Below are 15,856 nucleotides of genomic sequence, written 5' to 3'. Positions count from 1 at the left end.
CACCCTCTTCTCATTTCTGCAACCCAATAGAGGCCACGCAAGCACTTTTCATATCAACGCAATGGTCCTTGTAACCTCATTCAATTGCGCGGAGGAAGCAAAATGAATATACATACACACACAAACGCGTGTCCCACACCCGCTGCTGCTGCATATCGGGCGACTCATTCGATCCAGATAACCTTTGCGTAACACGCTCGCGCTACAAGTAATGGAGATGTCAGTGCATTCCACGCCGTCCCATATTACGCGCCTGGTATTGGACTCGCAGCGGCTTCTATCACGCAATTACGTAAAGACCATGACCAGGTCTTGTAGGATGGGGTGGGGGAATGACACGACGGGCTGACTACTATAGCCCGTGACTTCATTTCAAACGGCCCTCAAATGAATTTCTTCCGGCTCGCAGGCCACATTAGCCCCTAACGCTTTCGCAGAACGGCCGGCAAACGATGTTCATCCATTGCTGCAAGTAAAATAGCCACACGCTTCGAGCGATGGAAGGGCGCATTTGTCGACGCCGCTATGCTGCGTTTCCAGTTTCAACGCGCTAACTCATCATGGAGTCACCGACACATACACACACGATGGCAAAGATCTCCCGTATAGCCTTATCAGACTGCTGGGGCAAGTGCTGTTAGCGAGCACCTACTCAGGCCGGAGCGGCACACAAAGGGGTGGGTGGGCAACACCACGCCCGGCCGCCTTTGTTTCCCCTGGTGCTCACTTGAGACTGAGTTGACCTAGGCGAGGCCTATGACCGGTTCAGATGATCGTCACTCTTGGTTGGTCGTGAGCGGGAATCTCGCTCGAGTCGCCGGGTTCGGAGCGGAGCGCGCTGACTGCTCCCCACATGGAGCACGCAGTACAAAGGCCCCCCATATAGCCTTAGCAGGCTGTTGGGACAAGTGCTCTAAGCGAGAACTGATGGAGGATAGCACGGCACACGGGTGGGTTGGCCAACACCACACACACACCCAACACACACACCGTGCATGAAGCCCACACACACACCCAATACACACACACACACACCCAACACACACACACCCAACACACACCGTGCATGGAGCACACACACACACACACCCAATACACACACACACACACACCCAACACACACACACCCAACACACACATACCGTGCATGGAGCACACACACACACACACACCCAACACACACACCGTGCATGGAGCACACACACACACACCCAACACACACACCGTGCATGGCGCACACACACACACACCCAACACACACACCGTGCATGGCGCACACACGCACACACACCCAACACACATACCCAGCACACACACCGTGCATGGAGGACCCAGCACACACACACACCCAGCTGCCGCTGTGAACCCTAATTCACACCCACCCACCACCACCACCCCGTGTCCTGGGGTCTCCACTACCCAAGACGTCCAAGGCATGTTCTGGATGTCCTTGAATGGAAGAGCCGTGCCTTTCAGGTCCCCTAGCGCGCTTAATGCGCCGTGCATCCACTGTGTTATCCACTGCGTTAAAAGGCAGCGAAACATCCGCTAACGGGAAACCTGGCAGCATAGCGTTTCGTGGGAACTATATATATACACACACACATGCGTACACAAATACAAATATCCCCCGTGTAGCCTACGAGGACTGTTAGGGCAAGTGCTGTTATTATTGAGAACTTATGAAAGCCGGCACGGCACACGAAGGGATGGGTGGCCAGCACAACGCCCGACTGGCTTTGTCTCCCCAGTGTTGAATGCTTTAAAAACAGTACAGGGTGCTCGTCGTTCAACGCTCAGTAGACCTAGTGGAGGCCCGGGACAAGTTCAAATATCCGCCGCTGATATTGCCCCGTGAGCGGGAATCAAACTCGCATCTGCGGGTTCGTAGCGCAGTGTGCTAACCACCGCTCTCCCGCACGAGTAGACCACGCGGTACACACGCAGACGCGATCAACACCTCTGCGTACGCCGGGCTCATTTGCTTCACGTTTAATATATATATAAAATGATAATATATATAGAATGATAGCAATGAATACATATAGTGAGCCGCAAAACCCGACACGAAGAGTATAGAGCGCGTACACATCACATGCTCGCACCTGCGGGACTTTGTGAACCCATGAATCGTTCAACTGTCAATCACGGTAACCTGACCATACTCCCCATAACGTCGTGTATATGATATACGTGATGCTCCAAAGTCCTATGGGTTGTAGATGTTACATTAACTAAATTCGTTTCCGTTATTCTTCGTTCGCCGGTTATGTGTACGGCTCCCCTCTCCCCTGTCAATCCACTGCGGGGCGTCGGGGGTTATTTGAGCATAATTCGAATTGTTTATCTGATAAAAATGATTTTGATTCGTCGATGAAATGAAAATAAAAGTGTATTCCTCGTTTTCAATAATAATTGCACTCAAGACGAGGACGTATTTTGTGATCTCCGATGGTCCAGTGCTGCTACTGCTCTTGAAGAACGGATTTATATTTTATTCATTGCTGTGCTTTGTTTTTCTTCTGTCATGTTGGTAGCCCAGGCCACTCTTGCCAATGAGGCTCTATTCCTGGTCCCCTTGGGTTCTCAACCACCTGGTTAATCAAAATAAACTTGAAACCTTGAACCCACCATCCGTCTCATTTCCTGCAATGAATTGATTTCGTAGTGCATTCCTCTGCTGTTCAATTCCAAGTGATGTGTTTGTTTGCAATCCATACATTTCGGAAAAATGTAGCGTGCATAAATACTATGTATGTTATGTTATTTTTTTGTATGCAGTGGATGAGAAGATTAATATTTGTGTCTGCACAAGTGGAGTAATTTCTCCTATTTTGTATTGAAAACTCTGAGCTTAAGTGGCACTATTTGAAATTAAATGAAGGAACAAATTAAAATGTCATGTTATACAGGCCACTGATGGATGGAATATATTGGATGGAATTCAACACACAAAAACAAAGTTCCCCCGTATAGGCTTGATAGGCCTCTGGGACAAGTGACGTTAACGAACGCCTATCAAGGCCTGCACGGCACACACGAGGGTGGCATATTTGTCTCTCTAGTGCCGATATTTACACATCGCACCGGATACTCATTTAAGTCTGAGTCGATCTAGGGGAGGCCCAGGACCGGTTCAGACAATCGTTACTGGTGTTGGTGGCCGTGAGCAGGAATCGAACTCGGGTGTCCCTGGCGCGTTCATAGCGCGGTGCGCTGTTAAACTACCACGCCCACAACAGAATGAAACACACGCAGACACACAGACACACACGGTAGAGAGGCAGCGCGTCAATGTGATTGTTCGTATGATAATATAATTGGGATATATCAATTTAGAGGATTCAGCTTTGCGAATTAGGGTGTTTCGCCGCAATTGATATCGCACACATTGCCGCGTAACGACGAGCAGACAGCACGCGTGTAACGATACGTCTTCATTTAATAGTCATGCGTTATGCGCTAGGTTTGAACGCAGTCAAAAATGCTACGAAAGTGATTTATATCTACGATCAGATAATTATCTGCATTTTGTAATAATAACTTACCTCGTGTAGAAACCCTACACGCACTGGCATACGTAAATGTTGTAACACTGCATTAAAAGCGCATTAGCACACATTTTTAAAAATTATTTTTAAAAAACGCAACACTATTATTCAGTGTGGCCCCAAAAGTTTTTAAATATATCTAACAGGCGACGCGGCCTTTCTTCACAGCAGGGGAAAATATGGATCATCGTAAGCAGAATTATGTACGTTGAACTTCTTTCGCACCGTACGCAGCCAACCGTGCTAATAGGAGGTGCGGGTAAGAACAATAGAACGAGCACAAGCAGCAGTTCGGTGAGCAGGCTTCACCTACTCGGTGTACTTGGGATTGCTTGGTTTACCGATGATGGCCATCGTTCATTTACACTTGTTTCACGCGGCACTTATTGCCAGAAAGAGTCAAACATGTTTCTTATTTTTCATATACTTTGATACTGGCAAAAGAGGTCCCATGATCTTCTTGGTTCTTTCGGTAAAGTCACGTAGAAGGGCAGTAATAAAATAATAAAAATAAAACATAATAAAATAATTCTCACGACGTTTCGGCCACAACGCAAGCAGCCGTCCTCAGGTGTAGAACAGGCCTGTCGGGAAGACAGCGTCTGAATGTCTTCCCGACAGACCTGGTCTTCATCTGAGGACAGCTGCTTGCGTTGTGGCCGAAACGTCGTGAGAATTATTTTATTGTTTTATTTTTATTATTTTATTATTTCCCTTCTACGTGACTTTACCGAAAGAACCAAGAAGATGAATCCCTGCAGTCACGAAAGCTTTAAATCGAAAGGTCCCATGATGTAGCTGCTCACCTCGAGCTATGAATACTCTCGCACGTGCATTGTCCTTGTATTGTTCGCCCTTTGGCGTTCTCTGGTCTGACACTGGTAGTGAGACGAGGTCACAACGAAGGCTGTCTCTGGTGTAGGCCAATCAGTTTCAAAGGCAATGCCATATAATATCAGAGCATTTTGTGTTTGAACATTAACACCTGTTTTATTGCCAGAAAGGGTAAAAACTATTCTTATTTTCCGTACGGTACTTAAACCAACGTAGGACTTTACTCTGACGACACCGTATGAGTAAATACAACTCACCTCTGCACAATGTTTTTTTTTACATGGCAAAACATTTCAAATGGATCTTTGGAGATGTATCTACTTAGAAACATAAATCCGCCTGTGATGAAATCACCCTGCTGTCCTCCCGATATCCGATTTCATAAACTAAGCAGGGGTGACCCTGGACAGCGCACGGGAATGCGTAACCACAATTCATGGCCGGTGTTATAGGCTGTGGGGTTTGCATGCTGTGCAGCAAAGGGGCAACGCAGCGAAATCAGAATCTTTATTTATCCTGGCGAAATCCGATGAGCTGCAAAGCACGTGTCTACGCTCCCACGTCTCCTTCGTGTCCCGCACGCGAGCCTCATTGGTGAAGCACTTTCGGATGACCCCCCCCCCCTCCCTTACAACCCGCACCGGATTGGGAGATCCTCATCCAGCAGTGCACGTCACGTGTCTGCGCGGGGCGCGCAGACACGTCCGTCGACGTGCGGCGAATGTGTCGGCGTTCCAGCACCTTCCAGAGGGCCGCCGTTAAAATTTCGCATCAGTCACCTAGCGGTTCATCGCTCCCGCCTTGTCAGACATCGAGCGAAGCGGGCGACTGACATCGCCTCGCAGCGGGAGGGAGGCGGGGGGTGGGACACGGCCGCGCGGGAGAGAGAGGGAGGGAGGGAGAGACGCACTTGACCACAATAGGAGGAACCGATCTTCCCTCCACGTGGTGGTCTCGAGAAATAAAATAGCGGGGAGGCTCGCGAAGCAGACTGAACGCCGTCACCCCCCCCACCCCCTTTTACCCCATTTACTGCGTAAACACCGACCCGGTCAAACTCATTATACGTCTTGCAATGCAAAGCGCTTTGCGCTTTACGTGAAACGGGGAGGTGGAGGCGGGCACTCAATCTGAGCAGGCGCCAACCCGAAAGTGTTTGAGACCACTGGGATTTAGTCTTTTTTTTATTATTAAATGGACTAGGTCCATCTCCACTCATACCCTATGGGTGGTTTGATAACAACAACAAAACAACAAAAAATACACACACACACACGCATGAAACTGGCTAAACCCGGGTCTACTTAAACCCCCTCTTCTCTCGACATAACCCCTCTCCACCCCCACTCAACTCTCCCCTTCGAGACCCCTTCCTCCCCCGTGCCCCCCCTCCTCCTGATGCCCCTCTCTGGCTCCCCGGGTCTAGCTCAGCCTGCCCGGGTGCAGGGTCCCCGGCTTCCAAAAAACACTCCGCAGCTGTTGCGCCCAGATAAAGGGCTCGCCAGAAAATTGAGTTTTTTCTCGAACGCCATTACATGTGCGTCGAGGGTGTGCAGGGAGCGTGTAATTGTGGACGCGCCCATGCGGGCCCGATAACGGGGGGGGTGGTTGGAGGGGGGGGGGCAGAGGCAGAGAGAGAGAGACGAAGAGACGGGGAGAGGGACCCTCCATCGGAGAGAGGTTTTTTTCGGTGGAAAAGATGGTTGGTCGTGGTGGTGGTGGTGGTGCTCGTGTTGCTGTTGTGTTGTTGATTTGTGGTGCCGGTGGTGTTGGCAATGATGATCCTGGTGGTGCTGTTGTGATGGTAGTGGCCCTGGGTGGTGCTTTGGTGATGGTGCTGGTGTGATGGTGGTGGTAGTGGTGCTAGTGTTGGTGCTGGTAGTGTTGGTGCTGGTAGTGGTTGTGCTGGTGTGATGGTAGTGCTTTGGTGATGGTGATGGTAGTGGTGGTGCTGGTAGTGTTAGTGGTGGTGGTGCAGGTGTGATGGTAGTGTTGGTGCTGGTAGTGGTGGTGCTGGTGTGATGGTAGTGGTGGTGCTGGTAGTGTTAGTGGTGGTGGTGCAGGTGTGATGGTAGTGTTGGTGCTGGTAGTGGTGGTGCTGGTGTGATGGTAGTGGTGGTGCTGGTAGTGGTGGTGCTGGTGTGATGGTAGTGTTGGTGCTGGTAGTGGTGGTGCTGGTGTGATGGTAGTGGTGGTGCTGGTGTGATGGTAGTGGTGGTGCTGGTAGTGGTGGTGCTGGTAGTGGTGTGCTGTTAGTGGTGCTAGTGTTGGTGCTGGTGGTGATGGTAGTGGTGGTGCTGTAGTAGAATTCTCGGCGTGTTCTCGCGTGGTATCCGCGTGTCGTTCAGCCCGATGTCTGACGTTTCGCTCCACGTGCTGGGGAGCTTCTTCAGAAACCGAAAGTACCGGCTCGCTTTCTCCATAAATACATGGCAACGCTATATTATAATCCCGGGAGGAAACATAGCTCTCCTCGAATCCAGTCCCTGAAGAGGCTCACAACACGCGGAGCGGAACGTCAGACTCCGTGCCGTTGCATTTTCAGTGCGATGCGAAGAAGAATAAGAAGAAGAAGACAAAACCCGACCGGAGATAAATCTTATCATGATTGTTGAGCCAGTCGAGTCGGATGCCGTTCTCAGTCGAGCAAACGATGTCCCCGCGTGCGTCCGGAGTAATCGGAGCACCTTGGGGTAACTTAGACCGAGACACTCGGAAGGGCTGGGAGTCAGAAGTCTTCTCGATCCATTTACACTCGTGGCTTTATCTCTCATCTCATCGCCTGGCACGGAGATGAGCGAGAGAGAGAGGCTTGAAGCTGTCACGCTCTGAACCATTATCCACTTTGAGGAATTGACGGGTGCGAGACGAGAGTCATCGTGATGCGTGCACATCACGAACACAAAGATCCCTCGTGTGCTCATATCGGGCACCTATGGAGGCCCGGAACGGCACACGAGTGCTATGGGTGGGTCGACGGCCATAACACCACGGACGGCCACCTTTGTCTCCCCAGCGACGATGTTTTATATACCGCACCGGGTACTCCATTAAGGATGAGTCGACCTAGGGGGGTGGGGGGGGGATGCCCATGGACCGGTTCAAAGATTCACCACTGGTAATTGTCACAAGCGGGAATTGATCTCGGGTGGCCGGGTTCGAAGCGCAGCACGCTAACCACTACACTACCGCTCCCCACCGTGCACACACAAACAAAGACAAAGACAAAGATCCCCCGTATAGCCTTAACAGACTGTAGGGGCAAGTGCTGTTAGCGAACACCTATGAAGGCCAGAACGGTACACGAGGGGGTGGGTGGCCAGCACCACGCCCGACCGCCTTTGTCTCCCTAGTGGCAATGTTTACACACTGCACCAGGTACTTATTTGAGGCTGAGTCGACCTAGGGGAGGCCCGGGACCAGTTCAGATAATCGTCACTGGTGTTGGCCGTGAGCGGGAATCGAACCCGTGTCGCCGGGTTCATAGCGCAGCGTGCTAACCGCTACACTACCGCTCCCCACACAAACACGCACATACATATACACACGAATGCCATACTCTGTCTAGCATCTACATCGTCATGGGCAACGGTCGATCCACTGCTCGATGAAGGTTCCCTCCAGTGGCCGCCACCTCTCACGGTCCTGCGCAGTAATACTCCACCCAGCGACCTGCACACGAGCTGATTTCATCGTTCCATCTCCTCGGTGGACGATACTCCTGGATGCGTTCCGTTGCACCGCCACAATGCTGCAGTATGTGCACGTGCATATGTGAATGTGTCTGTGTCCGTGTTATTCTGACACACAAAGATTGACAGGGGAGCGGCAGCGTATTGGTTAGCGCACTGCGCTACGAAACCCCGTGATCAGAGTTCGATTCCCACTCACGGCCAACGCCAGTGACAATTATCTAAACCAGTTCTGGGTCTCCCCTAGGTCGACTCAGCCTCGAATGAGTACCCGGTACGGGTGTATAAACACCAGCACTGGGGAGACAAAGGCGGCCGAGCACGGTGCGGCCTCCCACCCTCTCGTGTGCCGTGTCGGTCTTCATAGGTGCTACTCGCCAACAGCACTTGACCCAAAAGTCCGTCGAGGCTATACGGGAGATCTTGGTCATTGTCTTTGTATTCTTGACACGCAGCACTATGACACATGCTCGTAACCCCCCCCCCCCCCCCCCCCAAAAAAAAATGCGCTCCGCTCTTGCTGGCTCGTATTTAATATTATAATCGCGCGTGATTGCCGTTAATTACTAGAAAAATTACGAATTAATGAGCGTCGCGGACAAACTAAATATGAATATAATTAACAATACTAATTCCGTGAGAAAACATTACATGAATTTAAGTCGCGCACGCACGGTTCCAAGTCTCAGTAGCGCAGATTCGCGAGTGGGAAAAAAAAACTCGAAGCCCTTTTAATCCTCTATTTCAGATAGTCTGCTCAGATTAACGCTGTTTACCGAATTGCTGCGCGCAAGCTGTGGCGCGCTGATTGGGAACCCAGAGGCCCTGGGCAGCTTTGCGCTATGAGTTCATTTCGCGATGGATTAAAGGCCTTGCACGGCCCCAACAGCCAAGCCTGTTCACCACCACCACCACCAGCACCACCAGCAGCACCACCACCACCACCAGCACCACCACCACCACCAGCACACCACCAGCACCACCAGCACCAGCAGCACCACCAGCACCACCACCACTAGCACCACCAGCACCACCACCAGCACCACCACACCAGCACCACCAGCAGCACCACCACCACCACCAGCACCACCACCACCACCAGCACCACCACCAGCACCACCAGCACCAGCAGCACCACCAGCACCACCAGCACCACACCAGCACCACCACCAGTACCACCAGCAGCACCACCACCAGCACCACCACCAGCACCACCACCAGCAACAGCACCACCACCAGCAGCACCAGCAACAGCACCACCACCAGCACCAGCACCACCAGCACCACCACCAGCACCACCAGCACCACCACCAGCACCACCACCACCACCAGCACCACCAGCACCACCACCAGCACCACCACCACCACCAGCAGCACCAGCAGCACCAGCAGCAGCACCACCAGCACCACCACCACCAGCACCACCAGCACCAGCACCACCAGCACCAGCACCACCAGCACCACTAGCACCAGCACCACCAGCACCAGCACCACCAGCACCACCAGCAGCACACACTACCCACCACCTCCTCCCTTCCATCCGCAACATCCACCTGCTCGCTTTTCGCGACCACCAGTCACCCACACGTCCGCTTACCTACTTGCGCCACGGTGGCTAGGAGATGTGAACTACCTCGCCTGGTATACAGGAGGATCGTTGGTTCGAATCCCGACCCTGACAATGCCCGTATATTTGGAGTTTGTGAGTTCTCGCTCCAAGCGGTCGCATGGAGTTTTCTCCAGGTCCTCCGGGTTTTTCCCTCCGCATTTAGAATCAACATCACTCGTTGAGAGTGTTTGTCTGCTGTACATTTCCACGTGATAAGCCACTTAGTTGGGCTATCATTTGTGGCCGGGTCGCTTCCGACAAAAGAGCTACATATCTAAGTGGGCCTTACCTGATAGAATAAAAACTAGTTATAGTTGTTAGTTTAACTTCTCCCCTCCTTTATCGATTTCAAGCTTTCGTGACTGCAGGGATTCATCTTCTTGGTTCTTTCGGTAAAGTCACGTAGAAGGAAAGTAATAAATTAATTCAAATAAAACATAATAAAATAATTCTCACGACGTTTCGGCCACAACGCAAGCAGCGCTGTTTCCCCGACAGATCTGGTCTTCACCTGAGGACGGTTTCTTGCGTTGTGGCCGAAACGTCGTGAGAATTATTTTATTATGTTTTTTTTTTATTATTTTATTACTTCCCTTCTACGTGACTTTACCGAAAGAAGCAAGAAGATTCTCCCCTCCTCTCACCCACCCACAAACACCACCTTCTCGCTCCCACCCAACCACCTCGCCACTTCTCGCCACCACAACTTCCACCTCGCCAGCGAACGAGTGATTCCGTGGTTTTCATTCGCGTCCAAGAGAACGGGCGCCGGGGAGATGGAGCGATGGAATCAGCTCGAGCGATGTGGAGGTGCGAGGTAGATTTGTTGCATTGCAGGATTGTGAGCAATTGTAATGACTTTGGGAGGCATTCATCCAGCTGTGGATCGATCATGGCTATTGCAGCTGCTGCTGCAGCGAGCACCTTGAAAGCAGGCTCTCTCCACCAGCATTAGCGGTGCACTCTTCAAGAATTTCCTGAAAATGTGAGTTCTACGAAAGTCTGAGATTGTATTTGGATTCAGCTCACTTTAAGACCTGCAGCCAAAAACTTTCATAGGTCGACGATAAAAAGAAATGAAAGGAGTTGTTTTTTTATCTACATTTTTTAAGCCGGCGGGCAGCCCACATTTGAAAATATATTTTTTTATGTTCTGGTTGTACACATTGACTCAACGAAATATATTTGCCAACTTTCAGCTGAATGGGCCTTCGACAACATCACCACCAAAATTGGCATCGCGTTTTGTTTTAATTTGCAGGAGAACCACAATGAGTCGTAGGGCTGCTGCTCAGGAGGGTCCTGCATTGGGCTTTTATTTTGAAATGTTTTCATTAAATTTAGTGAGTGTTCATGATTCAAGTTGGGTGAAACCGCAGATGACACAGAACTACTTCTAAACTCCCTGCTATAGCCTCTTCATCTACACTCGGGGCACACCTTTCTATGCCTTTAATACATGTTTTTGTTTGTTTAGATCGTGGAAAAATAAATGAGTCGTTAACCCCGCCACCACCCGACACAGCCAATTATCAAGGGATGTCATGGAAATTAAACGTGCCAATTAGTGACTACTTCGGCACACCGGTGTGTTGGATAGTAAACCCACAAAATTGACAATTTGAATACGACGTTTCGCTGGTGATTACAACCAGCTTCATCAGGCGATTTGCCCTTCGTGTTTTGCACCCATACATTTTAGGAGGGAATACAACAATTATACTTGGTCAAGATTAACCAAGCATGGAACGTCGGGCCAACGTTGGGCCACAACGTTGGTCCAACGGTTCCAACCATGTTTCATCATATTTGTAAATTTTCTGGTTCTTTTATTTAGCTCATTCTGACCCGTGTATATATATACAAAGATCAAAGATCTCCCGTATAGCCTTAACAGACTGTAGGGGCAAGTGCTGTTAGCGAGCACCTATGAAGGCCGGAACGGTACACGAGGGGGTGGGTAGCCAGCACCACGCCCGACCGCCTTTGTCTCCCTAGTGGCGATATTTACACACCGCACCAGGTACTCAATTGAGGCTGAGTCGCCCAGGACCGGTTCAGATAATCGTCACTGGTGTTTGCCGTGAGCGGGAATCGAACCCGGGTCGCCAGGTTCATAGTGCAGCGCGCTGACCGCTACACTACCGCTACACACACACACGCACACGGTACTTTTATTTTACTTCCCCTGAAATTAACTCGGGTCCGAGTCTATTTCATTCCTGGAAAGCAAACGCGTTGTGGTAGCAGCTGATGTCACGTGCTGCTGATATTAGTACAGGACCACGCGTCGCAATTCAACGTGGAACGCGTGCAGCTAGCTCGCTTGTCTTCACACTCACCCATCTCTCACCCCTGCCGCATCCGTTTAGCTCCCTCTATTAGGCATCGTGCATCATACACACATATGGCCATTAACAATAAAAAAAACGCGTTTACACCATTGGAACCTCATTTGCCAGTAAAAAATATAATAGTTTTTTTACCCTTCCATCTGGCAACAAAACTGACAACTTCAAGGACAGTGCACATTATCAGAGTTATGTTTTTTTTTGCATTATGACTGCAGGTATTGTGATCTATGCAAACATGACTCCTTGTAAAAAAAGGTGTCAGTTTGGTTGCCAGATGGAAGGGTAAAAAAACAAATTATCAAACCGCGTTTATTTGTTCACTCTTTCACGAGCAACGATGCAGCGGTACAGCAGCAACCAATGGATTATTTAATCCATCTGCGCGGAGCTGAGCTGAGCCGTGAGCGCTCTCCGGGCACAAGTTCGATGGTGCATGTCTCCTCTCGGCAGCGTGTCGCGCGCGATCCCGGGACAATGCCGGCGAGGCAGTACGCAGTGGCTCACCCACGCACTCCGCGTGACGACGGCGAGGGCGCGCCTCGCTTGCAAGCCGGGGAAAAACTCCGCACGTGCTCGAGAGCGAGTGGCCCTTGCGTCGCGTCTGATAATATTGTAATGCGTTTAGACGTAACCCGCCGTGACGTTCGCTTCTGTCGAGCCCCTACCTCGTCCCACCGCCACCCTCCCCGCTTCGCCCCCCACACCCCATTAGCATGCCCCCTAGCTTATAATGGTTCCTATAGATTACGCAAGCCGCATTTTGTGGTTTGCACGCAATGCGCCTGCTGCCTATGCAAGTGCTTACTTACTAAGCACGCCTCTTTATGGCGTGGGGGGGGGGCCCCGAGTGGCGGTTTAATACGCCGACGAGAGGCGCACGGAGAAAAGCCACGGGCTACATTATGCGCAAACTCACAAAGTAGATACTGTGTGTGTGTGCGTAAATATAGCATTACCAAGGCATTACTTTAAAATGGAAGACTATATATTTAATATGTTTGAATAAAAGCGCGCGCTTATCTGGAGCACTAATCTCGGCACGAGAGAGAGGAAGGGAGGGAGGGAGGGAAAAAAACGCCTTTCATATGTCTCAAGAGCAATCTGCCGGGCGAGATAAGGCGCCGAATAATGCGTTGATGCCCCAACTCTCCTCTCTCAATGGTCCCCGTCAGAAGCACTGAGCCTGCAGAGTGGCATTATCATACACGCTGTGTAGTTTGTACAGCCACTACACCTTGCACGCGGTCACGTGGTGATGTCCGCCGCATTTATTTTGCATGCTGATGGACTGCGGTAATGTTGCGCGTTTGAATCGCTGTACGAAGTCCATGGGTGGGTGGGTGGGGGGGACTTCCACGCACGTTGTAAGGCGAAGACATTAAACAAGCTCGTTGCATCGCCGAAGCTAAGCAGGCCTTGAGCCTGGACATTGCCTGGATGGGCGACCACCTTAAATAAAACACGCGTTATAGATCAGGGCCGTAATTATAATTATCCAAATATACTCAAAATGTCCCCTCCCCAATATATTGCTATAAAATAGATTTCTGTGTATATGATTGTGGTTATGGTTGTACTTTATTAATCCCTAATCTCTGCTATTACATACAATGAAACAAGAAAAGGTAAAAAAGAAAACAGAGCAATGTAATACAATACACTTAGACATTATTGTAAAAAAAAAGTCCATTCTATGTGTTAGTGATTTTTTATATTTTAGCAAGATATGGCAGGAAATTAGTTTTCAAATATAGATTTTTTTTCTGGAGGGGGGGCAGACCCCCTCGAAGATTTTGTCCCCCCCAATGTTGACTCCATGGCTACAGCCTTGTTATAGATGCGCGCGGTGGTTAGCGCTGTTGCGATATGAACCAACCCAGCTAGCCGAGTTCGACTCCTGGCCACGGATATTATCCGTGGAAAGTGATATCAGAAGTGGTGGTGGTCCCCTGCCCCTGATCAGCGTGGTGAAGTATGCTCAAACAACTCCCGTCGTCAACGCAGCGTTGGGATGCCGTCATCCAGCGGTGGATCGGTAAAGAGTTGTATACAATTCTTACTCATGCACCGGGTCGTGCTATATTATCTTAAGTGACTGGCCATAACACATATGTGCGTGTGCGTATCGAAGTGTGAACGGGTTCGGTTCGAGACTATGAACAATATCGAGTCATGGTTGGTATCGTTATCTGCATGGTCCCGTTTCCTCCCGGCTTGGCTCGGGCGAAAACGAGTCACGTCGTCTTCTGTGCTTAGGGGCCGTCCATAAATTACGTCACGCACCTAGGGGGGGGGGGGGTCAGACATTTGTGACGATGTGTGACGAGGGGGGGGGGGGTTGAGAAATGTGACGTCACATCAAAATTCGCAACTTTAAATAAATATAGACAACACGTACGTTCTACGTAATTGAAGGGACTTTTTAATAAATGTTTCTCCTAAAACATCAGAGTGCAGCGCCACATTAAATACGCACTACAATAACAATAGTTTAAAGCGATTTGAAGCATGTTTTATTTGGGGGGGGGGGGGGGCAGAGCTTTGTGACGTCATATTTGAGGGGGGGTCTGACTTATTGTGACGCCGTGTGACGAAGGGGTGGGGTGGGTCAAAAATCGTATAAAATCGAGTGACGTCATTTATGGACGGCCCCTAACCGTAACAAATTGGTGCTCGCGAACAGCACTTGCGCTCAACATTATATTGGGCCATCCATGTATTTGCAGCCCGCACAATAACGCTTGCCTACCACGCAGACACACAGCACACACTGTGACACATTCGAACCACACCAAACACAAGATCCTAAAACAGAGAGAGAGGTGGGGGCATTAATTATTTAATAGAATGCCAAAACCCGCAGTTAATTCGTATTTTCTATATAAACAAAAGCCATCACACATACACACGTGGTACACACACACACACGTGGTACACACACACGCACGTGGTACACACATACACACGCACACACGTGGTATACACACATACACACACGTGGTACACACACACGGTACATACACACGCACGTGGTACACACACACACGTGATACACACACGCACACGTGGTACACACACACACGCACACACGTGGTACACACACACGGTACACACATACACACACACGCACACACGTGGTACACACACACGGTACACACGTGGTAAACACACATACACACACGTGGTACACACATACACACGCACGTGGTACACACACGCGGTACATACACACGCACGTGATACACACACGCACACGTGATACACACACACACGCACACACGTGGTACACACACATACACACGTGATACACACATACACACACGCACGTGGTACACACACACACACGTGATACACACATACACACGTGATACACACATACACACACGCACGTGGTACACACACACGTGATACACACACGCACACGCACGTGGTACACACACACACGCACACACGTGCTACACACACACACGCACACATGTGGTACACACACACGTGATACACACATACACACACACGTGGTACACACACACACATGGAATACATACTTAAGCCCCCGCGTGACCAGTGGCGAGTGAGCTGTTTTAAGATTATGAACAAAGGACATTTTTCATTTCATGTTTTGACGCGGGGAGACGAGTGAAGGAGAGGAGAGATGGGGATGACGGGGAGGGAGGCGTCCAATGGAAGTTGCTGCTGCTGCTGCTGGGTTGTTGTAGTTGTTGGTGAGTGGTGGTGGCTGGAGTTGGGGGGGGGTGTGCATGATGATGATGATGCCGGCGAGGGCTTATAGCTGGCTGCGATCTCCTTAGCGCTTAG

This window comes from Lethenteron reissneri, chromosome 22, assembly GCF_015708825.2.
Source record: "Lethenteron reissneri isolate LAM-NWPU_2019-01 chromosome 22, ASM1570882v1, whole genome shotgun sequence".
NCBI classification, from domain to species: Eukaryota; Metazoa; Chordata; class Hyperoartia; order Petromyzontiformes; family Petromyzontidae; genus Lethenteron; species Lethenteron reissneri.
Note: the sequence above shows the minus strand (reverse complement) of the source record.